This window comes from Musca autumnalis, unplaced genomic scaffold (assembly GCF_047663935.1).
Source record: "Musca autumnalis isolate F117 unplaced genomic scaffold, ASM4766393v1 scaffold_2, whole genome shotgun sequence".
NCBI classification, from domain to species: Eukaryota; Metazoa; Arthropoda; class Insecta; order Diptera; family Muscidae; genus Musca; species Musca autumnalis.
Genome location: NW_027411755.1, coordinates 59,798,058 through 59,825,605, shown reverse-complemented (window position 1 = coordinate 59,825,605; position 27,548 = coordinate 59,798,058). Strand labels below are relative to the sequence as shown.

The following is a 27,548-nucleotide window of genomic DNA, read 5'->3' as shown; positions in this document are numbered from 1 at the left end:
AATTTTCGATGGGCACATTTTTGGTCATATTTTGTATATTTTGTATTAAACTAAAGGCTGAGGGTATAAAATAGGTGGCGAAGCGCCCCATGCTTCAATTTTTGTATAAATATTCAATTGGACAACTGAACTGAAAATGTCTCTGTCATGATTGAGACAATTTGTAGTACGAGATGAAATTGTGGTTCTCTACACAAAACCCATTATATATTAGGCAGTTGGCCCGTTATCTAGCAGACACATTATTGCAATTTGCATCAGGGGGAATATCAGTATTTATTTTTTCAATATGTAGGCTACTTTGCCGGTCCATTTCACCCGCTAAATAATAGCGGATCATCATCCAAAATTGTAGGCATCTTCTTCGACCTAAGCCCTTACCTCGTGTAAAATTTCGTGACACTTCAAGCAAAAAACTACATATATTAGGCTGTAACTCTGTTATCTGACCGCGTAAATCAATATAATTAGCATCAGTGAAAAGGGCAAGAGTTGGTCTTCCGAATATTATTTATGTGGGCGGAATTTGCCTTCCAGGAATAAAGATAGAACAGGTATTATAAAAATTTTCACAATTTTCACACAAAAGTTATGGTCCATTTAACCCTCTAAACATCATCCGATTACCATCTCAAATTGCAAGCATCTTCATTGTCATATACTGTACCCTTGTTCAATTTTTCGAGGCCTTCGGGCTATTATTGCGACCAACATTTCGTGACGATCGGTTCATAATTGCAGCCTGGAGTTTGATTAAAATTTATAATGGACAGACGGACGGACGGACTGACACACATCTCAAAATCGCTTTATCTCGCCGAGATATGAAGATTGGTATACCACATTGGGGGTCTCCGACGAATATTTCGCGGTGTTACATGAATTTTTTCCAAAACAAATTTATAATGGCCTTTCCACATAGTGGTGCAGGGTATAAAAATGCAAAAAATTAAAAAAAAAAAACATTGAAACAATCCTAGACGAGTCTTTAAACGGCACTCTTTCCAACATTTGTGTGTGAGGCACCCGAAGGAGTGTTCTGATGTAGTCCATATTCGGACGTAATCCAAGTCTCTAAGAAATAATACAATGTACAAAATTAAAAGGACCAAACACGTTTCTCCATATTCGTCAATATTCGATAGTCAAGCGAGGTAGGTCTGTTATGGACAGACTAGTGTATTTAGAAGGCAATTTCTTCTCCCCCGCTCCTTGAGTGATCCTTCCGCAAAACCTTGTAACCATCACAACGTTGCAAGCTACAGGTGGCGGTGAACTTTGTTTCCTGGATCGCGGTGACCATGATGTTTGTTCAACTCAAAAAATTCACTTTATCGCTGACCTTAATGCGGAGACCGTTGAAATTAAATTGCGCATCAGTTGTTCAAATTCAAGTGTCATTTTTTTCTGAACCTGTGAGCCATTATCTTTGGTTGTTAAGATTTGCTTACGAAAAAAAACTATATCATTGTAATCAAGACCATAAGATATACTTTCGGTAGAATTCCAAAACAATTTCCAACAGCACCTTAACTAGAACATCACCGAAAGGGTCCGCCATTTCCAATCTTGTTCTGAGATTAGAAGAAATGTGTATTATGATGTACAAAGCTAGATCCAAATCCAATAGTCTTTACCAGAGTTTTCGTTTTAACCAGCCAGACTGAAACCATTATTTCAGTGAGGAACACGATAAGAATCTTCTTGTTAGTAAACCTTTTTCCCTCGAACATCGCCGATGGCTCAAGAGAGACTGTTCTCATACCAATAAATGCATTCCTAGTCATATTAGTTCAATGATATGGTACAGAGAAAAAAATTGTAACCATTAAAAAAAATCAAAAATCTGATTAATTTTTAATTCATTTTTTGCCGATAAAAGTAATGTTCATATTGACAATCGTCGATAAAACAATTTGTAGTTTTCATTAGAAATTATCTTGATGAAGCAATTCTTATATTAACTAAGAATTTTCTTGATTTTTTTTTTTGTAATCGATAAAATATTTTTCGTATTAACAAACTGGTTTATCGTTTTTTTTTTTTTTAATTTTTATTTGATAAAAAATTGTCACATATACAATAAAATTTGTTAAATATCAAAGTAAATATCGATAACAATACTTTCATATTTACAATTATTTTGTTGATTTTTTGTTAAATAGAAAACCCAAAAGCCACAAAAAGATAGATACATACACACACATTTATAAGTGGTGGTGGTTGCTTCTTTTATTGAAATGTATAGAAATGCCAAGCACAAAGATACAACTGACCCTTGGTACATAAACAATTATAAATCGTACAAAAAATAACAAACGAAAGAAAAACGGAATGGAACAATTTATATCAAAATAATAATTTAGCGTCACACTTCAATTTAAATAGAAGAAAACAAATAAAACCCTTTTAAATATAAAATACAGGAATCTCGTTGAACGCTTCTCGTTAGTTGTGAAATAAAACAAATTCTTTTGTTAACTTAAAAATCATCAGCGGAAAATCGGAATAAAAAGTAATACACATTTTAAATATAACAAGTAAAAAGGCGTTAAGTTCGGCCGGGCCGAACTTTTCATACCCTCCACCATAAAATATTCTGAACTAAAATGGAATAATTAGTTTTCATTCCTGTCCCCAACTTTAAGTGGGTACCTTAATATGTCAAATAATGTACATAAAATATTTCATTCGGTAGGCCCTTTTTATGGTGCCTATATCGAACTATGTATGTTGACAATTTTTGGTGGGCTAGAAATTGGGAGGTACCGTTATATAGGGGTTATAATAAAACATGGACCTATGTTGACAGTTTTTGATGGGAGCCTTTAATGTCAAATAACTCCTGATTCGGTTAAAAATTGTAGCTAAAATCCTCAAAATACCGAAAATCGGTACATAACGTGGGAACTTCAAATGTCATTAACAGCTACACGCAAAAAAAAAATCGGCCTCTCTAACATATGTCCCAAACATATTTTGCAGCAAACATATATATGTTTGCAACAGTCCCAAACATAATATATGTTTGGGTCTGCAAACAAATATATGTTTGGGTGGAAACAAATATATGTTTGGGTGCAAACAAATATATGTTTGGGTGCAAACATATATATGTTTGGGTGCAAAGATATTTATGTTTGGGTGCAAACAATTTTATGTTTGGGTGGAAACAATTCTATGTTTGGGTGCAAAAAAAATACAAACCCAGAAGGCACAAAAAAAACAAACACATGCACCAGTGAGCGCTTACTAAGAGCAAAGGAGCGTAAAATTCAATGTAAAACACTTTAAAATGTGTGCTCACTTGCTCTCAGTAAGAACTCACTGGCTATCTCCATAGTATACACACAAATGTTGAGGTTGATTATTGGAAGGCAAAAGAACAACAAACACATAGGTACATATAAATTCCAAAGAAATACATAACACAATTTAATAAAAGAAAAACTGATTGAAATAATTTGTAAATAGTCACACTTTTAAAAAGAAAAAATATATAGAAACGTAGTTGAACGCTTCTCCTTTGTTGTGAAATAAAACAAATTGTCCTCATAGTTGAAATCATCAGCGGGGAATCGGCATCTAGAATCAAATGATTATGTAATGTAATAAATAAATATGGATATGCCATATTTCAAATATACATAAGTATGTATGTAATTACCAATATTAAATGCGATTTCTTTCTTGTCCAATAAAATAATTCCATTCAACTTTCCGATTCAATTATAAAATGTATTGGGCATTTAATTTACTAAAAAGCACAATTTCTTTAAGAAAACACAAAACACTGATTTATTCACTCACTTTACCGTCTTGACTCTACAAAGGCATCTAAAACACTGAAGAAAGAAATAAAATATAATTCATATAATTTCTTCTTTTCTTCTTCTCCTCCTAAGTTGGTTAACAACAACAAAATAAGAAACACACGAGTTTGTCGCATACACGCCACCAAAGCCCCCTTCTTCGCTTCTACGTCTTCTATTATACAATACACACAACTCTTCATTATAAAACAGCAATCCACAGCCGCGAGAGCACTGTTATTACTCTCGTTGACAAACATCCTCTCTCCACCCATGAAAAAAATTTTCTAACATAAAAAATATGTTGGTACCCAAACATATCAAATTGAGATATGTTACAAAATGTTGCAAACATATATTTGTTTAGACCCAAACATATTATGTTTGGATCCAAACATTAATTTGTTTGCAACCGGTCCCAAACATATATTTGTTTGGATCCAAACATATTTCTAACATAATTTTTTCTGCGTGTAGTTCGGAGGTATGTGGGCTATACGAAAATATTAACTTAAACGAACAGAAAGTTCTCCAAAAAATAAAGGTATGGAAAATCGGGAGGTTTGTTTTGGGGCTATACCAAAACATGGACCTACACCTTCGGTTAAACATTTTAAGTAAAATCCTCAAAGTACCGAAAATCGGGAAGTATCGTTATATTGGGGCTATGTTGAAAATTGTTGATGCAGATGTGTGGTGACCACTACAACCTTCAAATGTCAAGTTACAGTTAGTTCGGTTAGAAATTTTAGCTAAAATTGCCAATTACTGAAAATTGGGAGGTACCGTTATATTAGAACTGTATCCGAACATGGACCTATGTTGACAATTTTTTACGGAGAGGTGTTGTGACCACTAAGAACTTCAAATGTCAAATTACTGCTAGTTCGGTTTAATATTGTAGTTAAAATCATCAAATTACTGAAAATCGGGATGTACTTTTATATGGTAGCTTTATCAATACATCGACCTTTCTTGACAATTTTTGGTGGAGAGGTGTGGTGACTACTAAGAATTTCAAATGTCAAATGTTCAAATTACAGATAATTCGGTTAAAACTTGTAGGTAAAATTCTCAAAATACCGAAAATCCGTTATATGGGGATACCGAAATCCGTTATACCGAGGTACCGTTATATGGGGCTATACCACAACATGTACCTATGTTCATAATTTTTTCGAATATAAGTTGTTAGGTCACTAAGAGCCCTAAATATCAAATTATAGCTAATTCGGTCTAGAAATGCGACTTAAATCGTCAAAATACCTGAAATCGGGCGGTAACGTTATATGGGGGCTATTCCAAAACATTGATATGTCCACTAGTTTTATTATATAAGCTTATTGACACTTAAGAACCCTAAAAGTCTATATATCTATATCTATATATAAATCGGTCTGAAAATGTAGCTAAAAACGTCAAAATACCGTAAATCGGGCGGTACCGTTATATGGGGGCTATACCAAAACGTGCAGCCATGTCCACAAGTTTTGTTATATAAGTTTATTGACACTTAGGAACCCTAAATGTCAAATTATAGCTACATCGGTCTGAAAATGTAGCTAAAAACGTCAAAATACCGTAAATCGGGGGGTACCGTTATATGGGGGCTATACCAAAACGTGGACCTATGTCCACAAGTTTTGTTATATAAGTTTATTGACACTTAGGAACCCTAAATGTCAAATTATAGCTACATCGGTCTGAAAATGTAGCTAAAAACGTCAAAATACCGTAAATCGGGGGTACCGTTATATGGGGGCTATACCAAACGTGGACCTAAGTCCACAAGTTTTCTTTTATAAGTTTATTGGCACTTAAGAACCCTAAATGTCAAATTATAGCTAAATCGGTCTGAAAAGGTAGCTAAAAAAGTCAAAATACCGTAAATCGGGGGGCACCGTTATATGGGGGCTATACCAAAACGTGGACCTATGTCCACAAGTTTTGTTATATAAGTTTATTGACACTTAAGAACCCTAAATGTCAAATTATAGCTAAATCGGTCTGAAAATGTAGCTAAAAACGTAAAAATACCGTAAATCGGGGGGTACCGTTATATGGGGGCTATACCAAAACGTGGACCGATATAGCCCATCATCGAACTTGACCTGCCTGCAAACAAAAGACGCATTCTCCCAAAATTTCAGCGTCCTGTCTCCTTTTTTGTGGATGCTAGAGTGATTACCACAGACGGACGGACGGACTGACGTGCACAGATCGACTCAGAATTTTACCCTGATCAAGAATATATATACTTTATAGGGTCGCAAATGAGTATTTCAATGCCTTACAAACGGAAAAACAAACTTAATATACCCTCCATAATATGGTGGAGGGTATAAAAAATAGTACTACCGTGCGATTGCTTCTTTGTCCAATAAAATTCTCCTTTTTCCGATTTTTGGATTCAATTACAAAATTTGGTTCCAATCATAAAATGTAAACTGCCACCAAACTGTTGGTTAAAAAAAGTAAATTCTTCTTGCATTATCGAAACAAAAAAAGCATTTTTTTCTTCCCCTCTTCTTTTGTTAGGTTCATAAAAACAAGCTTACCCAAGCTTTGAAATAAACATAGCAACGACACACACAAACACAGCACATTGTTGTAGAGGAAAATCTCTATATGCAATAAAAAGTTATTTCCACTCGCTCTTCAGACCGAGAACATGTGACAATCGTTGAAAACCATTATAACAATAAATATTGGTTAAAAACGTAAACAAATTTCAATGAATTATTTGTTTGTAATCGTTTAATCGGTGGCTTTTTAGTAACATTTTCATGTTTGATAAATATTTTCTCAATAAGTTTGTAATATTTTATGGACATTCGATAAAAATATGGTGATGAAACTTTTAATCAAAATTCTCGGGGTGGGCATATAGAGTGCAAGTCGATTGTTCTTACCATTGCACCTCGGTTACACAAAAGATTGCATAAAAATAGACCTTCCTAAAAGTAAAAAAAAAAACATTTATTATTTCATCAAATATTTTCTCCTGACACTTTACACATTTTTAATGATTTTTTACGCCATCTTCTTTTTGCACATTTTTTCCTTCCTTAACATTGGCAGTTCATTAAAGGGATTTTTCTTGTCATCTTTTTAGTTAATTTTTTCGTGTATGTGTTTTTTCTGTTCGAGCACTTAATTGTCAACAACTTGTTTTTTTTTTGGTTGTGAAAAAATCAATCAAATTTTTTTAAGCTCCGGACAGCAGTTGTTTTTATGTGTGTGTGCGTTTTCTTTGGGGATCCAAGGGATTTACTGTTTCCCCCTTTCTTTGGTTTTCTTAAACTACTTTTCACAAATTTCATTTTACCACAGGTGCTGTGAATTCTTGACGACCTACCTATTTCATACTTTACCTTTCTTTCTTCCATTACTTTCGGGAATAAGTATTCTGACTATATCAAAATTATTACTTCTTCGTGAGGAAAAAATTGTGATTTTTTCTTTTTTGCTCAGGATCTTAATGCTGTTGATGATGATGACTTTGTGGAAACGCAACGAAAAATTTCTTTTCCCTTTCTCATGTCTTCTACTTCACCCTATTCGCTTCATGAATATTGATTGATTGCTTACAACTTGGTATAATAAAATCGGCTAGGAAAAAAGTTAAGGTTAAAACATGGCAAGTGAAAGGAATTCGCAACATTCATGATGAGTGTGGCAAAAATGAGGCGGAGAGGAAAGGTTCTAGAGAAAATATTGAACTTTTCCAGAATCATCACCTACTACTTTTTAAGATTTTTTCTTCTCTCTTCGTTTCGTTTTTTTTTCCATCAAAGTCATCGTCATTAGCATTCCAAAAGGTGACTGTATACATTCATTATCATAGCCTCTTCCGTTCCGTTCTACGAATTATGGTTTTTGTGGTTGTTGCAAATTAATTAGTTGTAACATGTAAAGAAATTGGTATCAAATTTGTGTTGAAAAATTTGTATGCAAAAACTCTGAAAAAAGGGAAAAAGTACTAATCCCCCCATAAAATGAAGGCTCCATAGAAAAAGCCGCTTATTTAATTAGCCACTTTTAAAAGTAAAACCAATAAAAAATGTTGTTGGGACTTTTCTAAGGGTGTTAAATTGTAATTTTTTTCGTATTTGTTGCAATCTCCCAGAAATACCTTAAAATGTGAATAAAAACATGAATTGAAAACATGAATAGATTTAAATTAATTAAAATGTATAGGACAACTAGGGTTGCCATAAAAGATGGGGATTTTTTAACGGCCAGGGTTTCTGCTTTAATTTTTAAAAACAATTAATAGTAAAAATTTGTTTATGGACTATACCATGAGTTATATTGAAGTAAAGTGAAAAGTACTAGGATCTTCCGTCACGTCAAGGCTTATTTCTAGGAGAAGAAAATGCTTCCTGAAGAATAGCACTTTCTTTTAAACAAGGTTTAATTCGAGCGAGATATCACTCGGACAATGCTGAGTAGATATGCATGTTTTTCAAATGGGTCTACCTACAAGCATTTGATATATTTTGGGTAGTCATTGTGGGTAATGAGTAAGAAATGTATGCTGTTAAAAACTACTTATATTTTCCTCAGCGTATTAAAATAGGGGTTGTTTTTATATAAGTTTTTTTTTTAAATAAATATGGAGCATATTTCCAAACCTTTAAACGGCCGACTTCTTCGGGTAAAAATTATTTATTATTATAGTGATTGTGCTATTCTGATGATATTTACTTTTCATGGTTCTATCGAAAAGCTAGAAAAATATTTTTTTCTGTTTGATACGGAATAACATAGACTTTAAATTACTACAATATTAAGAATATTGATATGAAGAAAGGACAAAATTTTTTAGTTTTCCATAAAAAAAAAATTAAAAATTTTTTTTTAAGCTACATGAAAGATTTTTGGTACATAGATTGGGAAAAAAATGCCATTCTTAAATCTGTTCGTGATACTAATTTTGGTTGTTGCGCGCAAAAGTTATGGCGGTTTCATTTCTAATAAAAAGAAAAAAATCTTTAAAAGACTCTAATCATTGTATTGAGAAACTCTCTTAATTAGGGGCTCCCTACATACTATATGTTTACTGAGGTCCCATAACTTTAGTGAAAAAGTTGTGCATTTTCGCGGAAATTAGGAAAGAATTCCAAACAATTGGTAGTTTGCAACTTGTTTTAATAAAATTCAACCTGCTTATGCCTCTGAAAAATATATAAAAAATATGTACGTAATCTATACATCGCGAAGATTCAAATGAAACCAAAACTATACAAATCCGTTTAGTGGTTTTCATATTATAGCGAAAACAAAAAAATATATTGAGGAAATTTATAAAATTTTTGTAAGAGGAAATATTTATTAAAATTTATTTTGTGAGTTAGTTGAACAAAATGTAAGAAAAATAGGTCGGAGTTTTTCTTCCATTTTAGTTAAATTTCACGCAATAAATCACATTTTTTATTATAATCACTTCTCGAAAACACGCTAACATCTAGCAGAAGATATGGATATCTTTCAAATAAATGTTGGGTTCCTTTAAATGGGGTATAATCTTGAAATAAAATTGTATCGGGTAATGTTCATTTTGAAATGCGTGTAAATCGCGAAATCCTCAAAATCACTTGATGCGCATGCGGTTTACCAATACAGCGAATTCTTCTCTTTTAATTTGTACACATTTGCCAGGATTTACTTTGGCCGCTAAGATGTAGCATCATCTGCAGTTTAGTGTGCAACAAACTGTATTACGCTTATATTTTGCACAAAGTGCATGCACTTTTTATGCGCATCCGATTTCACTATCAACCGTGAAAAAATACATCGATCTAAACATATTTCAATAAAATCCATCAAGAACCGTGGATGTAGCATCACACAGTATTTTTTGGATAAATCGGATACAGCTCCCACGCCACTAAATTTTTCAAACCGCTGTTTTCGCACAAACGCGAGTGATGATTCACTTTCTTCATTGAAAAGGAAACGATCCACATAAAACGCGAATTAGTCAGCGATATTTTGAAAAACATTTTTCGCAAATTTTTCAATTTTTGCAGTAGCCATTTCCGCCGTTCTAGTAGATGGATTTTTATGATCTGTGATTCATATGATCCGGATCGTCGAAAAACTAAAATATCGCGGGGTACCAGCACACTCAAAACGATATTGTAAATACTGTACCCAAAAAATAGGTTTTTTAGAAAAAATATCACACTAAATTTTGGCCTTTGGCAGTCGATTACTCTGCTGCTGTGTGGGCTACATACTCAATATACATATCAGATTATGCGAAATCGCGAGTTCTTTAATCCTATAATTGGTTTTTCGAAATATCCGAATGCGCGTCCCAGTTACATAAAAAATACAAAAAACACCTGAAATCCGGCTTCAAAATATCAGCATCCATAAAAGGTGGATGCAGTGGAAATTTTGGAAAGTGATACATTAGAAGTGTAATCTTCATTTTGTATTCTCCTACTTTTACTTTGGACAGATGTCCGTCATTTGAATGGTTTAATCAGAAATCGAATAGCAATGTAAAAAACCTGTTTAGCTTCAACGTGTTTTACCTATGTTTTTTCCTTTACGCGGTCGTAACTACCTCGTAAATTAAATTTTTTTGCTAAATTTTTGAGCTTTGTACAAAAACATCTAAAATAATCCAGCAATAGTCATAGTTACTGGTAAACTACAATAGTTCGCGTATTATAATAGTGCAAACCTTGGCTTCATGGAAACTAAAAAATTTTGACTTTTCCTCATATATTCTTTTCGGAATATATATGCTAACATAAAATAATTTAGGTGTTATATTGTGATGACCTGGAGTGTATGCTCTTGATATTTTGTTTATTGACGTTAAATTGTGTACCCTATAACGATGTAACGACACCTACAAAAAAAAAAATTAATAAATAAAAATAACAAAAAACTAATTTAATTTTTTTATTAAACTCCGTTTTTTCAATTTAACCCATATGTGTACCGGGCGCCACCGTGGTGCAGTGGTAAGCACGTCCGCTTTGCCCTCAATCAATCAATCCCTGAGTAGAACATCAACATTTTATTAAAAGAAGAAGGAGAAGATTAAAAGAAGGTCCCATATCATTGAGCCAATATGAATTGGCGTTTACTCATTGATATTAGAGAAGTCTCCTTTGTCCCTTCGTTGATGTCGTGCGAACATATGTCACGGTGCGCCTGAACTAAATTTAAATGAAAGGTGCTTACACCTGAGAAGTTTTTGGGGATTCTGAAACTACAATGTTCCTATATAAGAAAAATCGAAAAACTAAAAAAATCGCCGGACGGTTTTTTTAATAAATCGCGATTCAAATTGACATTCTTAAGGGTTTTTTAGGTTTTTGCGATTTTGCTGGGAAATCGCAAGTCCTATGGAAATAGGGTTAAAGAAAATTTTGTAGCAGTGAAAATTCCCTACCGTGTATGGTATTTTCGTAGGTTTTACCGTTTTTGAGATATAAAAGCTCAAATTGGGACAATGCACTAACTGTATCGCCTCCTTATAAAACAATGTCATGCACGGTGCGCCCTAACTAACCTCAGGTCAAATTTTTAGGTTTTTTTATTAGCTTTTCGCGATTTAGCTTGGAAACCGCAAGTTCCATCGGAATGCGGCTAAAGAAAATCGTATAGCTGTGAAAATTTTCTAAAATATTGGCTTTTTTAGTTTTTTCCTACACTCTAAATTTCTACAATATTGGCTTTTTTAGTTTTTTCCTACACTCTAAATTATTTGTTAAAAAGTTCAATGAAAATCACTGTGATTTTTTGTTGATTTTTTAGGAGGTGCGTAAAAATTAACAAATTATAGTGCAATTTATGGAAATGCGTATGTTAAAGTTCAAATTGGCTTTGTTATTCTAATTCGACTGACTTTCAGTCATGTGTCAACCCCCCTTGTCAGAAATAGTCTACTACGTAAATCATCCAACTTTGCGCTTTCGGCGCAAAGTAATATTGACATATTCTGACAAGAGAGGTTGACAGGTTGCCCGCCAAAGTCTAGTTAAAGCTGCGTTTGAGAGAGTGTGTTATTCGACACAAGACAGAATAGACGAACTTCGTTCACGGACTCCGTCCACTTAACAATACTAACAACAATTATTGTTTACGAAAAAGGTAAAAGCTTTACGCGCAAAAATCCAATAAATATACCAAACACCAATACTAAAAACCCTTGTGTTTTTATTTCTCTTCTTTTTCGTTTATTTTACACCGCACAACCTCTACGAGGCAAACAACAACAAAAGCTACGCTTTAAAATATACAGTCCACTCATCATTTGGTGTCCCACCTAAACTTTCTGCTTTCGCAGCTAAACATCCGGTCTCTTCAGGCTGGATTAAACAGCGTAATTTCAAACACAGATTATTGCAAATACAGTAGTTTTAACATAATATGCGTGAAATTAAACACATACTGCTTAATTTCAAACATACAGTGTTGCAAAAACTGTAATTGCAAAAGAAAATGTTTGAAATTAAACACAAACAGTAGCAAATTAATTTTCACACAACAAAAATGTGTATTATTCAAGCAGAAGAACAACAAAACTCAGAAAACACGTGTTAGTGGCTCGCGGTTCTTTGTTCGAAGCGGACGAAAGATTGTGAAGATATTGTTTTTTTAATAAATTACAATTAAAATAAGAAGTAAATATCTATAAAAATTGTAACAAAGTGTTTAAAAGCAGAAAAAGTTGTACATTAAAGTGTAAAATATTTTTAGTGTCATAAATAGTTTTAATTAATGATTAGAAGCCTGCATCCACAATTGATATATAATTAAATATATATAGTTGATATACATATTTTTACTTTTATTAGCATTTTTAATTAAATAAGTTATGTTTTTATATGAAAAAAACAATTTTTTCTCCGTATCCAGAATGTAGTTTTATTAAAAACATTCAGAAATTTTGCATACATTTCCATAAAAAAGTGCGTAAAATTACAATAAATTGTGTTTGAAATCGCAACTCAAAATGTGTAAATTTTAAACACATTTTGCTTAAAATCTTACAACAACAAAGCTGTTGAAAATTACGCATTTTTGTGTCGCATCTTGTTGCCTATCATTATCATTGTAAAATTCAACAGAAAAAGTTTAGAGTGTAGGTTGTACCATTTTAGAGATATATAAGTTTATGTTGGGAAATTGCAGTCATGGCATTGTTTCATAAGTTGGCGATATATTCAGTTAATTGTCCCAGTTCTATATCTCAGAAACGGTAAAACATACAAAAATATCGTGAAGGTCAATCTTATAGATATTTTTTACTGCTACAGCAGTTTCCTTAGCTCTGTTGCGATATAACTTGCGGTTTCCCCTCAAAATCGTGAAAACGTAGAAAGCCCCTGAATATAATAACTTTGACCGCGATTTATTTAAAAACCTCCGGCGATTTTTTTAGTTTTTTGATTTTTCTCATCTATGAACATTGCTGTTTCAGAATCCGCAAAAACTTGACAAGTGTTAGCTCTTTTCATTTAAAGTTGCTTAAGACGCACCGTGATGTATATAAACTAACAATACATCGATGTTTTTAAAATCCGAAATACCATGTTAAAGTCATTCGATTTGGACGATATGTGTACAACCTTTACAATATGTAAAATCGGAAGGTGCTTTCATATATATCCCATATGATATATACCAAAATACGAAATACCAAGATACAGCCACTTCAGTAGAAAAATCGTTTAAAAGGCTTCACTTCGGCCGGTATCGTTTATCTTCGACTATGAGAACATGCTGTACGAAATTACAGCAACATCGGTGGGGAGGAACCGTTATGAGAACATGCTTCACATCGGCCGGTATCGTTTATCTTCGACTATGAGAACATGCTGTACGAAATTACAGCAACATCGGTGGGGAGGAACCGTTATATGTGGATCTACGTATGCTTTCTATTGTTGCGATTAAGATTTTTAGCAGTATCTTAAATTACAAATTAGCGCTAGTTTTGTAGGAAAATGTAGTTAAAGTAGCTAAAATCGTGAGGTACCACTTTTTTGTGGAGACATTTTCTGACCCCTGATAAGTCTCGAAGGAAGAATTACTGTTTTTGTATGAAAAAATAAGCTGAAATTCTCAAAATAGCAAGCATTTCAAAAAATCGACATACCTATTATATGGGGCTATATTAAAATTTGCATCTATACCTGCAATTTTTTGTAGGAATGTTGTATTCAAATATCGAAGACTAAACAAGGATAAAGCCTTGAAAATAACGAAAATCGGGTGGTGAACTTTTATTGTGGCTATATTAGAACGAGGACCACTACTGACAAATTTCTGTGGGAAAGTTTTATAGCCCCAACGAAGACTGAATACTAAATTTCAGCCATTAAATAGGATAATGCGTCTATAACCGTGATAACATCGACAACCGGGAGGCACCGCTCTATGGTATGACTGTCGTTGTCGGTGTTATGTTTCGAAATGCTTTTCATTGCTCTTCCCTATGATTTGGTGTATAGTGAAGATTTCGAGTACTGTAGATGTTCCAGGTCTCAAACCGCATTGGTATGATCCCATTATTCCATTGACTATCGGTTGTAGCCGCCCACCAATAAGCCCTACCTACAGCACATTACGAACCATGATGTCTCCCTTCTTGTGCTCGAGACATAGCAGCCTGTGGCTCCAATCACTAATGCATACTCTTTATGTATGTCGTCACTGGTCTTGAACAGTTCGGCAATACAGTTCGATTAATTGCTGTCTTTACCTCACTTTGGTTGGGGTATATTCATCGCCGCCCATATCCTATACCAAATGTTTGATAAAACGTGCTTTCCAGATACTCAGTACGCTATCTGTAACATTCACAAGGTTCCGTTTATCATCTTTACAGAAGAATATAGCTGTACCATACTCTTCAGTCTGTATACTTCACTCAAGAGTGAACCACCTCGACAAGAGTCCAAATATTTTGGCATAAGTGCAGGGTGATGCGTGTTCACCGACACATTTATAGGTTTGTTCTACATTGTCCTCACTGTTCTTATTTCAAGAGTGCCACTTTTTTGGGGCCTTACTAAAAATTGTTTCTATAAGTCAATTTTTGGTTAACCATAAAAATACATTACGGCTTCTCTATGGACAGGAAAAATCTGAACAAATTGTTGTTAACATAAATACTATTTTGCCGTACATCCAAATAATGTAACCTCTTGATTTCACATAACTTTTACACTCCACCATTCTTGCAAAAGCTTAAATTTTGCCCTTTATTGTAAATATTTAAGGCCCAAATTGAATTTAATTCTGTTCCAAGTGATCAGCAAATGTTTGGAATAGGCCCCATAACGGTACTGTTTGATTTGAGGTTTTTTGAAGTGTTGATCGACATTTTCGGCATTTAGCGTTCAAAGTGGCCGAAACACTTCTCTGCTAAAAATTGGGGATATAGATCCACGTTTGGGAATAGCCCCCATATAATATTACAGCCCGATTTCTGGTATTTTTAAGATCTGATCGACATTTTCGCCTCAAATTGGTTTACCAGTGGTTAATCAACTACTTCACTAAAAATTGCGGACATAGGTCCACGTTTTGCTATGGCTCCCATACAACGGCACCATCCGATGTGTGGTATTAAAAAAATTTACATATAGGATTCCAAGTAGTCAACACAACACAAGTTATGGACGTTGGTACTTTCATAACAGACAAAAACTAAAACTCTAATATTTTAGTTTATAATATTTCGTGGTGGATTGCATAGTTCCTTATAACGTACCGCCCGATTTTGGGTTTATTAAGGGTTTTAGCTACATTTGTTGACCGAACTACATGCTATGTGACATTTGAGTTTTCCAGTGGTCACTAAACTTCTCAATTACAAACTGTTAACATAGGTCCATGTTGTCATATAGCCCCCACATAACTGTACCTCCCCTCCTAATTATTTTGAGGGTTTTAGCTACGTTTTTGGGCTCAACTAGCCGTAATTTAATATTTGAGGTTCTATGCAGCCACGAAACTTCTCCGTCAAACATTGTCATAGTAGGTCCATGTTTTGGTATAGCACTCATATAGCAGTTGTAGCACTCATATAGCAGTTGTAGACTGAACTGTCTACTATTTGACATTTAATTTTCGGTATTTGAAGGTAACTGAACAACCCGTAATTTGACTGATGTAATTGTTCTGATGTTTCCTGCAGTCACGCAATTTCTATAAAGTTACCACCCGATTAATTATCGAATTTTAGTTCAGAATATTATATGGTGGAAGATATTTCATATTTCACTATTATGCCCTTTAATTTTTAATAAAAAACCTAATAGCACTCACAAAACAGAAAATTAAATTCCAATATTTCAGAGAAAACAATATTTCCACACTTATTGTCATTGTTCAGTTTACTTTATAACTTTATTAGAAAACACAAAAATTCATTAAGTTACTTATTCGTGCTATCATTCCTTGACACACACAGTTCTTCCCCCCAAGAGCATTTATTTGTCTCCAATGACCACCGACGCAATGACATTTTATTGGGAAAAGCAATTTTCAATAACACTTGTGCGGTCTTTTATCGCCAAAACAAAAAACACTTACAATCTAATAAACGCCCAAAAATATGCTTCAATAACATTTGAAGAACACCAATCAACAGTACACAGAACACAAGGAGAACGAACCAACAACAATAAACAATACCCCAATACATATCAATACAAATGCAAAGTCATGTGGTGTTGGGACAACGAAGAGCAAAAGGAAGACAATGAATGTGAAAAGGATAAGACAATGACGATGGTGATGATGATGATGACGTGCTTCTCCTTCTCTATGTGTGCTTCATCAAATATCCTTACATATGAGTGCACAAATTAAGCCATTACCCACAAAAGGACACACAATTTGGAAACAATATAAAAATTTGAACGACTATGACTGGTAAGGGAATTTGGCAGAAATGAATAGCAGCATCAAATATGAGTTGGAAATGTGGCAAGACATATGAACATAATCTACTGTCTGTCATGGCTGAAACGAATTTGGGGATCAGGAAACAAAAAAAGGACAACGCTTTTCATTAACATTTCCTTCTTGGAAAAAAGAAAGAAACAAAAAAGGTTATGAAAAACAAAAACCCTGAATTGAGAACAACAAAATTGCAATAAATTGGTTCAGGCATTTTGCTATCTAAGGTCAACACACAACGAATGCGAATTTTGAAAAACAATTTTTTGGAGGAGTCTTACAGCTACAGAATGGGCGGGGGTTCATTGAAGTGTTTGGCTATGGGTTTTTAAAGTGAATTGACAATTTGTGAGGGTAAATGGTTTTTCAATTTAATTTCAATAAAATGTACAGCTTTTCGGCTTAGCCATGGTTAAGTGGTGCTCTAGAGGCTTGCGAAATATTTATGAGCCAAAAAAGAAAAGATTAGCAAACAGTGGGAGAAATTTTTGAACTTTACAGGTTAATAAAATTATTTCAAGTTTTTTGAACTTTTGAAAGGCCAACAATTTCGCATACAGTTAAGTGGTGTCACTTTTTTGTAGATCTCTTTGCGCCTCAAAGCTAGCCCACTGTTCAATATTCACATGGAGTTATAAATTTATTTATAACCTAGACGACGATGCCAAATAAGTTCCAATGAAGAACCTAATGGTGTTAAAAAATACAACAATTTATTGTAAAAACCATTTATATGTATGAGTCTGTTGTTGTATCACATCGGGTGTGTATCAATATGAGTATGAGTGTGTGCGATTATTATAAGCTCTTTCAACAAATTCAATTGAATTGTATTGCCAATACCATATACTTTATGTGTGGGTTTTGAACAAAGATATTGACAAGGCTCAAAATACTTGTGCTCTATGAGATATTTACCACGCACACATATACACGTGCTCATAAAATAGAGACAGTTGGGAAGATCCCTACAAGAAGTGGGTGGAACAACAAAAAGAAAATAATAACGACAATCATCATCATCGAATTTATTGCAATTGTGGCTTATACCACTTTATCCGTAAACAACAGCTTGACCAAATATTAAAAAAAACTTCAAAATGAAATAAATTCGTTATGAATTTTAGGTGGTGTGTTGGTGACAGAGTGATACAAATAAGGCGTCAAAAAACAAATTATTGATTTCATAAATTAAAAGTTGAAGTGTCTATTTCGAGATGGAATCCGCAAAACTTATTATTTGCAATGACAACGATGGAATGTAATTTAAAAGCAGGGGATAAATAAGAAAATTGTATATATAATGCAAAGTACGATAAATACACAAATAAAAACAAGTAAGAAAGGCGTTAAGTTCGGCCCGACCGAACTTGTTATATCCTCCACCACGAGTTGTATTGAAGTAAAACTGAACAATTAGTTTCCTTTCGTTTACGAAGAAGACTAAATACCAAATTCAAACATTTACGGTAAAACAATTTTCATAATACCGAAATTCGTGGGTACCGTTCTATGGGCGCTGTATGTAGGCGTGAATCGGTACGGAAAATTTTGGGGGGAAATTTTATGCTACCAACGAAGACTAAATACCAAATTTAAGCTATTTCGGTAGAATATTGAAGCCACAACCTTCAAAATATTGAAAATCGGGGGTTACACTTCTATAGGGGCAATATGAAGGTGTGGACCTATACCTACAAATATCAGGTGGAAAGTTTTGCACCCCAAACCCAGACTGAATATCATATTTTAGGCATTTCGGTGGAATATTGAAGCCACAACCTTCAAAAAACGGGGATGTGCCGTTCTATGGAGGCTATATAAAAATGTGGACCTATACCGATATAATTAAACCGGAAAGTTTTGCACCCCCAATTTCTATGGGGGCTCTATGAAGGCGAGCTATACCGACATATTTAAAGGGGAATGTTGAATACCCCAACGAAGACTAAATACCAAATTTCAGCCATTTCGACGGATTATTGTGGCCATAACCTTGAAAATACCGAAAATAGAGAGGTACCGTTCAATGGGGACTATATTAAGGCGTGGACCTGTACCGACACATTTCTGGGAGAACGATTTATACCACCAACGAAGACTAAATAAACAATTTCAGGCATTCCCGAGAATTATTGAGAAATACCGAAAATCAGGAGCTACACACATTTCTGGGGAAAGTTTTATACCACCAACGAAGACTAAATAAACAGTTTCAGCCATTTCCCGAAAATCGGGAGGTACACACATTACTGGGGGAACGTTTTATACCACCAACGAAAACTAAATAAAAAATTTCAGCCATTTCGGAGGAATATTGAGGCCACAACCTTCAAAATACCGCAATTCGTTAGGTACCGTTCTATGGTGGCTATATGAAGGTGTAGGCCTGTACCAACAAAATTCTGGGAAAAGTTTTGTGCCCTTAATGAAGACTAAGTACTAAATTTCAGCCATTTCGGTGTAATAATGAGACTAAAACCTTAAAAAAACAGAAAATCAGGTGGTAAATATATATTTAAAATACCGCAATTCGTTAGGTACCGTTCTATGGTGGCTATATGAAGGTGTAGGTAGGCCTGTACCAACAAAATTCTGGGAAAAGTTTTGTGCCCTTAATGAAGACTAAGTACTAAATTTCAGCCATTTCGGTGTAATAATGAGACTAAAACCGTTCGATGTGGGCTATATAAAAACGTGGACCGGTATAGCCCATTTGCAATATCAAACATCCTAGGAGCAATAGAAACCTTTATACCAAATTACAAAACTCTATCTTAAAACTTGCAAGCTGTATCTTGATTTCAACAGACGGACGGACAGACATGATTATATCGATTTAGAATTTTACCCTGATCAAGAATATATGTATATGGGCAATATTTTTGAAAATTTAACATAGTTGAAGCCAAGGTTTAGCCATTAATAACTCGCGAAATGTGGTTGAATATTATACAAATTAAATGCTTTCGGATAAAATGAAATGTTTTTAGACTTGGCAAAAAATATTGGCCTTAAAAGTTAATTTGCGTGGAAGCTGTGGCTACATTTATGTTAAATAATGGGTAAATATGGGTTGAAGCCCTTTATACCCTCCACCATAGTATGGAGGGTATACTAAGTTTGTCATTCCGTTTGTAACACATCGAACTAATCATATGCGACCCTATAAAGTATATATATTCTTGATCAGGATAAAATTCTAAGACGATCTAGCCATGTCCGTCTGTCCGTCCGTCTGTTGTAATCACTCTAGCGTCCGCAATAATTGAGATAGAGTGCTGAAATTTTGCACCCGTGGGTCTTTTGTCCATAGGCAGGTCAAGTTCGAAGATGGGCTATATCCGTACTCTTTGGTATAGCCCCCATATAACGGTACCTCCGGATTTGATGTATTTTGACGCTCTTCGCCACATTTGCAGACCGAATTAGCTATAATTTGGCACTTAGGGTTCCTAGTGATCAACAAACTTATACCCCAAAGGATATTGGCATTGGTCCATGTTTTGGTATAGTCCCCATATAACGGTACCTCCCGAATTTTAGCTACAATTTTTAACCGAACTAGATTTAATTTGCCATTTAAGGTACTCAGTGGTCATGAAATGTCTCCACCAAACATCGTCAACATAGGTCCATGTTTTGGTATGGCCCCATATAACCGTATCTACCGATTTTCGGTATTTTGAACATTTTAGTTACAATTTTTAACCGAACTAGCTGTAATTTGACATTTGAGGTTCTCAGTGGTCATGAAACATCTCCAGCAAACATCGTTAATATAGGTCCATGTTTTGGTATAGCCCCCATATAACGGTATCTCTTGATTTTCGGTGTTTTGAAAATTTAGGTCCATGGTCCAATATAGGTCCATGGTTTGGTATATCCCCCCATATAACTGTACCTCCCGATTTTCGGGAATTTTCAGTGGTCACTAAAATTCGTCAACATGGGTCCATTTTTGAGGGTCTACATTGTTTTGATGGAACTACCCTCAATGTGACTCTATAAGTTCCCTGCAGCTATAAAAATTTTCCGACAAAAAATTTAAAGATAGGTTGACTCTTTGATATAGCCCCGTAGGTGGTACCTTTCACCTAGCTGAACACATTTTTTTAGATTAGATAACACTGTGCAACAAAATGGAGGTGAAAGTCTGGGGCACGGAAAATTCCTCTTGGGGAAAAAAGGCCTTGGTGAGTATATTATGAACCCCGAAGGACAGATCCGCCGTGAGTCGAACTTCCGCGTTATGGCGTGATGAAATTTTTGTTAGAGACCCTGTGGGCCATCAGGAATTAGCGTTATATCTTTGTTCACTGTTGCTTAAGTGCTCTACAAAAACAACAAATAAAGATATAATTTTAATTCATGATGGCTTACAGGGTCTCTTGCAAAAACTTCATCACGCCATAACGCGGAAGTTCGACTCACGGCGCATCAGTCCTTCGGAATTTTTAATATATACACACCAAGGGCTTTCATCTCCAAAAGGAATTATCTCTGCCCCAACATTTGTGTTCACAGTGTAATTTAAGCAAAAGTGGGAGGCAGTAGAATCTATCCATTGTCGAAAAGTTGTTCCACCTAAAATTGTGAAAGGACCCTAATTATTCCATTTTAATTAAGACTATTTTATGGTGGATGGTATAAAAAGTTCGGTCAGGCCGAACTTAACGACTTTTTACTTGTTTTGTTTTCTATCGATTTGTGTTTAAAACACACTTTTCACGTTTTTCCCGTCAACGTAAAAGTAGAAGGTAACTAAATAAGGATCATCTCATTAGTGTATAACTTCTCAAAATTTGATCTGCGTCTACCATTAAATGATGCTGAAATTTTGAAGCCAGATTTTAAGTGTTTTTTGAAATTTTCTTCTAATTTCGTTCCGCAAACAGGTTTTTCAACTCGCGATTCTGGTCCACGTTTGCGAACATAGGTCCACGTTTTGGTATGGCCCCATATAACGGTACCACCAATTTCAATTTTTATATATCAATTTAATACGATCAAAAATGTGTTTCATCGAAATTATGGTTTTATACCACTAATATTGAACGAAAATAGTCGATATAGCCCTGTACATCCGTCCGTTTTTCTGGCTGGCAGGTGCGCACGATAACTCTACAGCGATTCAACCCAATCGAAACAAGTTTTGCACTTCGTAATACTTTGCCAAAACTTAGTTTAAGTACGAAGATAGGCCATATTGGTCCAAATTAAACGCAAATCCACAAAATAACTCTCGCAAGGACTTTTTGAAATGTACAGTCTTTAAAATCGAATTATTTCATCCAGTCATGTATGAGGTTTTAACATGGACTATACCGGTCCGGTTATTCGGGTACCCCCACAATAAATTTGGGTAGAGTGCAGTTTGAGGACTCGTATGGGATCTATTTGATTTTTTTTGCAGAAGTTTGTTTTCACGGTCCCTATTACAACGTTAAGTCCATACTTCCGAGATAATGTTAAAAAAAACCTTGCCGGCACATACTAAAATGGATACAGTTCATGATCACTCTCAAATTTTTCAAAAATTTCCTTCAAACTTAGTTTAACGTAATTTAATATTTCGAGGTCGCTATGAACCAGAAGTATGCTCACTAAAAATGTATGTTAAATGTCAAAGATTTGGTACAGCCCCACATTAAGGTACCTAGAAATTCCACGTATTTTGAAGCAGACTCTTGATACAAAATTAATATATATTGTATACGACATAATTATTATGTTTGCTGGCTGATATTTTCTTACTTGTTTGTAATTGACACTATTGATGCCACCATGGATTTTAAATTGGGAGTTAAGCTTCAGTGAAAATAAGTTTATGTATTAATAATGAATATTATGGCAGACCTTCAATTGGGGAATGCTACTAACGAAATTTCATTTTAAATCCGATATCTCTTCAGTAACACGAAACAACAGACGAAAACGTCAGCAGATGGGTACCTATGGTAGCAGATGGGTAGATCACGTTTGTGAAGTTCTTATGTGGGGCCTCTATTTATTTTTATCCAAAGTCCACCCTGTGAGGTAATTTTCGATGAAGTAGCGTTTTATATAGTGCTTTATATAGACTGATATTTAACTGGCATTATATAGTTCCATCGTTAATTAAGTTTGTTTTGGGAAAAATTCATGTAACACCGCGAAATATTCTTCGGAGACCCCCAATGTGGTATAGCAATCTTCATATCTCTGCGAGATAAAGCGATTTTGAGATGTGTGTCCGTCCGTCCGTCCGTGTGTCCGTCCGTCCGTCCGTGTGTCCGTCTGTCCATTATAATTTGTAATCAAACTCCAGGCCGCAATTATGGACCGATCGTCACGAAATTTGGTATGGAGGTCGGTTTCACATCAGAATAGATCGCTAGTTTAATTGGTGATGATCGTGAAATATTTAGCGGGTGAAATGGACCAAAAACATAATTTCTATCCGATTTTGTAGCTGCTCTGTAGGTCGCAATAATAGTCCGATCGCCTCGAAATTTTAAACAAGGTAAGAGTATATGACAAAGAAGATGCTTGCAATTTGAGATGGCGATCAGATAATATTTAGAGGGTTAAATGGACCACAACTTTTGTGTGAAAATTTTTAATATGCAGCTTATATCATTGTTCCTGAATGACACATTCCTCCCTCGTGAGTTATATTTGGAAAACGATCCCTTGACCTTTTCATTGATGTCAATTATGTTGATGTACGTGATCAGATAACAGAGTTACAGCCTATTATATCCAGTTTTTTGTTTGTTGTGTAATCACGAACGTGCTAGAGGACGCAATTATAGCTCAATAGTCACGAAATTTTGCACGAGGTAGGAGTTTAGGTTGAAGAAAATGCCTATAATTCTTCATGATGATCTGATATTATTTAGCGGGCGACATACACCATTACTTTTGTATGAAAAATATACAAATTTTATTTTTGGTCCATATTTTAATACCTGTAGTGCGATTCTGTAACTCCTTAACGACAGAATTAACGACGAATGTCGGTAGTTAACGATAATTTTCGGTAAGTGCTATTCTGTTTACCAATTTTAACAATTTTTGTCGGTAAATTTTGTCGTTAATTACCGAAAATTATTGTTAAGTTAACAACCAAAAAAAGTTGTTGTTAAGTCTTAACGACAGTACATTATTGCAATATTTTGTTGATTTCTTTTAAAAACGGCGTTTTTATATGAGCATATGTTATGTTAATGAGGAGTGTACACAAGGTAAATTCTGCCTTATTGAGAAAAATCTTCTTAAAGCGTTTACATAAGGGTTAACTATGTATGATAACATGGGTAAGCTTCGCCACTGTTGTGCTTTCGCCAGCGCCGATTTTATTGAATCTGCATAAAGATCATCAAAGTTCTCTTTGCTCTTAGATTAACTCATAAATTTCCTTTAGACCACCTTCATGTAGCATCAATTAAATCGGCGCTGGCAAGGCGCAACAGTGGCGAAGCTGCCCCATGCTATCCTACATATGAAGACTACGCTAACCTTTGTTTACTTACTAAAGGAGAAAAACATTATCTAATGCTTCAAAAGAACGCAAGTGTGGTACTGCTATGTAAGACCTATACCAATGTCCGTAACACTATCTTTCTAGGAGGCTTTCGTTGGCTTTAATTTAGCATTGAGGCCAACACGTGAATAGTATTACTATAACCTACTTTGTTCTGTGATAATCTTATAGATTTTAACTCAGCATCACTAACAATCAGAATGCTAAAAATCGCGTATAAGCTTGGATTTTCGAACTTTTCATACTCTCCGCTATGAGAAATTTCATTTAATATGGGCGTGAAGTGAATATGTGAATATATAAACTCAGGTAACGTGGATCCACGATCACTGAAGCTGCTTAAGTCATGTCAAATATCAAAGCTGAATTTCCATACAGAGCGCCACAACCCAAAATATGATCCCAACTTTTAATTAAAAAAATACAACTGCGCTGTTAAAAAAGATTAATGATGGTTTTATCACTTTTATTACTTTTAAATCACACACACAATAAAAACATCTTAAGAAATCCTTCTTTACTGGCATCCGTATTCATCCAAAAGACACACATTTGAGCCGAATTCCTTCAAAAATCTGAATTGTTTTCTTCTTAAACGCTTTATGTTTTGTACTCGCGACGAAATAATGTTTTCAGCTTCAAAATATATTTTAATTAATATTAAAATATAATATTTGACATTTCCTTCCTATCGATTTTCGTCGGTATGAGTTAACGATTTCTACAATCGTTAACATAAAGTTACAGAATAGCACATTCGTTAACTCAACCGAATATTTTCGTTAACTACCGATGTCGGTTCGTTATTAAAAAAAGTTACAGAATCGCACTACTGGAGGGCATATACCGACACAGTAGCCTACATATGGGAAAATAACTGCTGACCTTTCCCCTGATGGAAATTGCAATAATGTGTCTGCTAGATAACAGGCCTACTGCCTAATATATGTATAATGGGTTTTGTGTAGAGAACCACAACTTCCTCCCATGCTACAAATTGTCTCTAACATGACAGAGAAATTTTCAGTTCATTTCCAATTGGATGTTTTATACAATTATTATAGTATGGGGTCCCCTCGCCACCTATTTTATACCTCAGGATTTACAGTAAAGGAGATACATACAAAATATACCAAAGATGTGTCTCATCGAAATAATGGTTTTAGGCCCCAAGTATGTTTGGACGAAATTCGTTTCAGACAATTTGGAGTCGATTTAGCCCTGTCGTTCATCTGTCTCTCTTACTGTCTAGCTGGCTGGTGCGCACGATAACTCTCGAACGCATCTACCAGTTCGAACCAAATTTTATACTTCGTAATATGTTGCCCAAGGGAGATGAGAGAAGTCTCCCTTGTCCAGTATTGGATGTTTGTGGAACAATTATTATAATATTTAGCCCAAGCTTAGTTTATGTTCAAATATAGGCTTTATAGGTCCACATCTCCCCCACAAAATTCAAATTTTTTTCGAAAAAATGTGTGAACGATAACTGGCGAAGTGAGCAATCGATCGATAAATCGGGTAAGACTGTATCGATCCACAACTTCGGGTACGTTCCGCACAAAATTCGGAAAAGTGAAATTTAAGAGTCCTCTCGAATCGTTTGAATTTTTTTCCGCAAATTGTCTTTGCGGTCCCCTTTACGATGGTACAATTGCAATATCAAGTCCATACTTCCTCAGATTATGACCGAAAAGCTCCAAGAAACCCTGAAAAACAAACAATTAACCTAAATAAAATAGTTAGTCCGCAAGATAACTCTCAAGGGGATTTTCTGATTTGTCTAAACTTTGCACATCGTATTATTTCATTCAGTCATGTATCAGGTCGGAAAATGGACTATATGGTCCCGTCCTTCGAGTACCTCCCACACAAAATTTGGGAAAAGTGCAGTTTGAGGACACGTATCGGATCTACATATTAGAAGTTTTTGAAGGAGGGTCTTTTCGCGGTCCAACGGTACAATTTTTCCGGGGTAAGTCCATAATATAATTGTTCCACAAACATCCCAGATGGGACAAGGGAGACTTCTCTCATATCAATGAGTGCACGCCGATTCATATTGGCTCAATGATATGGGACCTACTTTTTATTGCCGAGTCCGAACGGCGTGTCTTACGACACCACTTGTAGAGAAGTTTTTCATGGCTGAAGTACTCAGGAAATGTCGCGAGCATTACTGAGGGGGGATTTTGCCACCGTTGAAAATTTGATGTTGCTTGGCCTGGGATTCGAACCGCAGACCTTCTGAGTGCAAGGCGGACGTGCTAACCATTGCACCACGGTGGTCCCCCATACTTCCTGAAATAATGGTCTAATGGAAGGACAAGGGAAGCTTCTCTTATATCAATGGATTCATATTATGTTATTGATCTGTGACCTAGTTTTTATCGCCGAGTCCGAACGACGTGTCCTTAGTTGCCACATGTAGAGACTTTTTCATGGCTGAAATACTCAGGAAATATCGCCAACATTACTAAGGGGTATTTTGCCACCGTTGAAAATTTGATGTGGGTAGGCCTGGGAATCGAAACCGGAAATTCAGCGTCCAAGGCGGTTGAATATAGCTAGTTCCTAGAGGTTGTGATGTAGGGTATCACATGGTCGGCCCGTCCGACTATAGCCCTTGCTTACTTGTTTTTCATTTGGTATGTTATCGTGTTGATCAGTAGGGGTGATTTTTTTTAAGATTATCCCAAGAATTATTGAGAGATTTTTAGATAAGATTTATTGAGACTTTTTTGTTTTCAATAATTAGGTATTTAAATCAATCATTGATTAGAATTCTTAAAACTATTGTGTATTATTTTAATATCATAATTTAAAGAGTACGAGTATGCAACATGCTGACACAGACATATGATGTTCGTGTAAATATTTATTAACAATAATTTCATAATGCGAACAGTGCTTGCTCTCGGCACTTAGAGAAATTTATCATCCCCTATGAGTACCGGGAGTAGAACATATACATATAAAATTTATGCCTAGGACTATCCATTTGTTCCTGTAAAATTCCAGTGGCTGATATATAGTTCGTGTTTATCCAGCTAAATTCCTTTTCGCTTTCCAAAATATTTTTATTTAAACGGTTATCATGATAAGATAGTTTTTCAACAAAACGTTTCATTAAATTGAGGGAGTATTCTGACAAAGGTATAATTTTACTTTCTCTATAAATATATTCACTAGAATATCGCTTATTCAGTGAGCTAAAATTCCGTCCTGAACACTTGCGGAGGACGTGTCGTTCAAAAATCTCA

At 34.9% G+C, this 27,548-nt stretch overlaps 1 protein-coding gene across 1 annotated transcript in view; it reads left to right on the top strand.

Moving 5' to 3' along the window:
• The window catches only part of beat-Ib (beaten path Ib), a 612,254-nt gene that overhangs the window by 90,487 nt on the left and 494,219 nt on the right, over nucleotides 1-27,548 (top strand). The window lies entirely within an intron of this gene.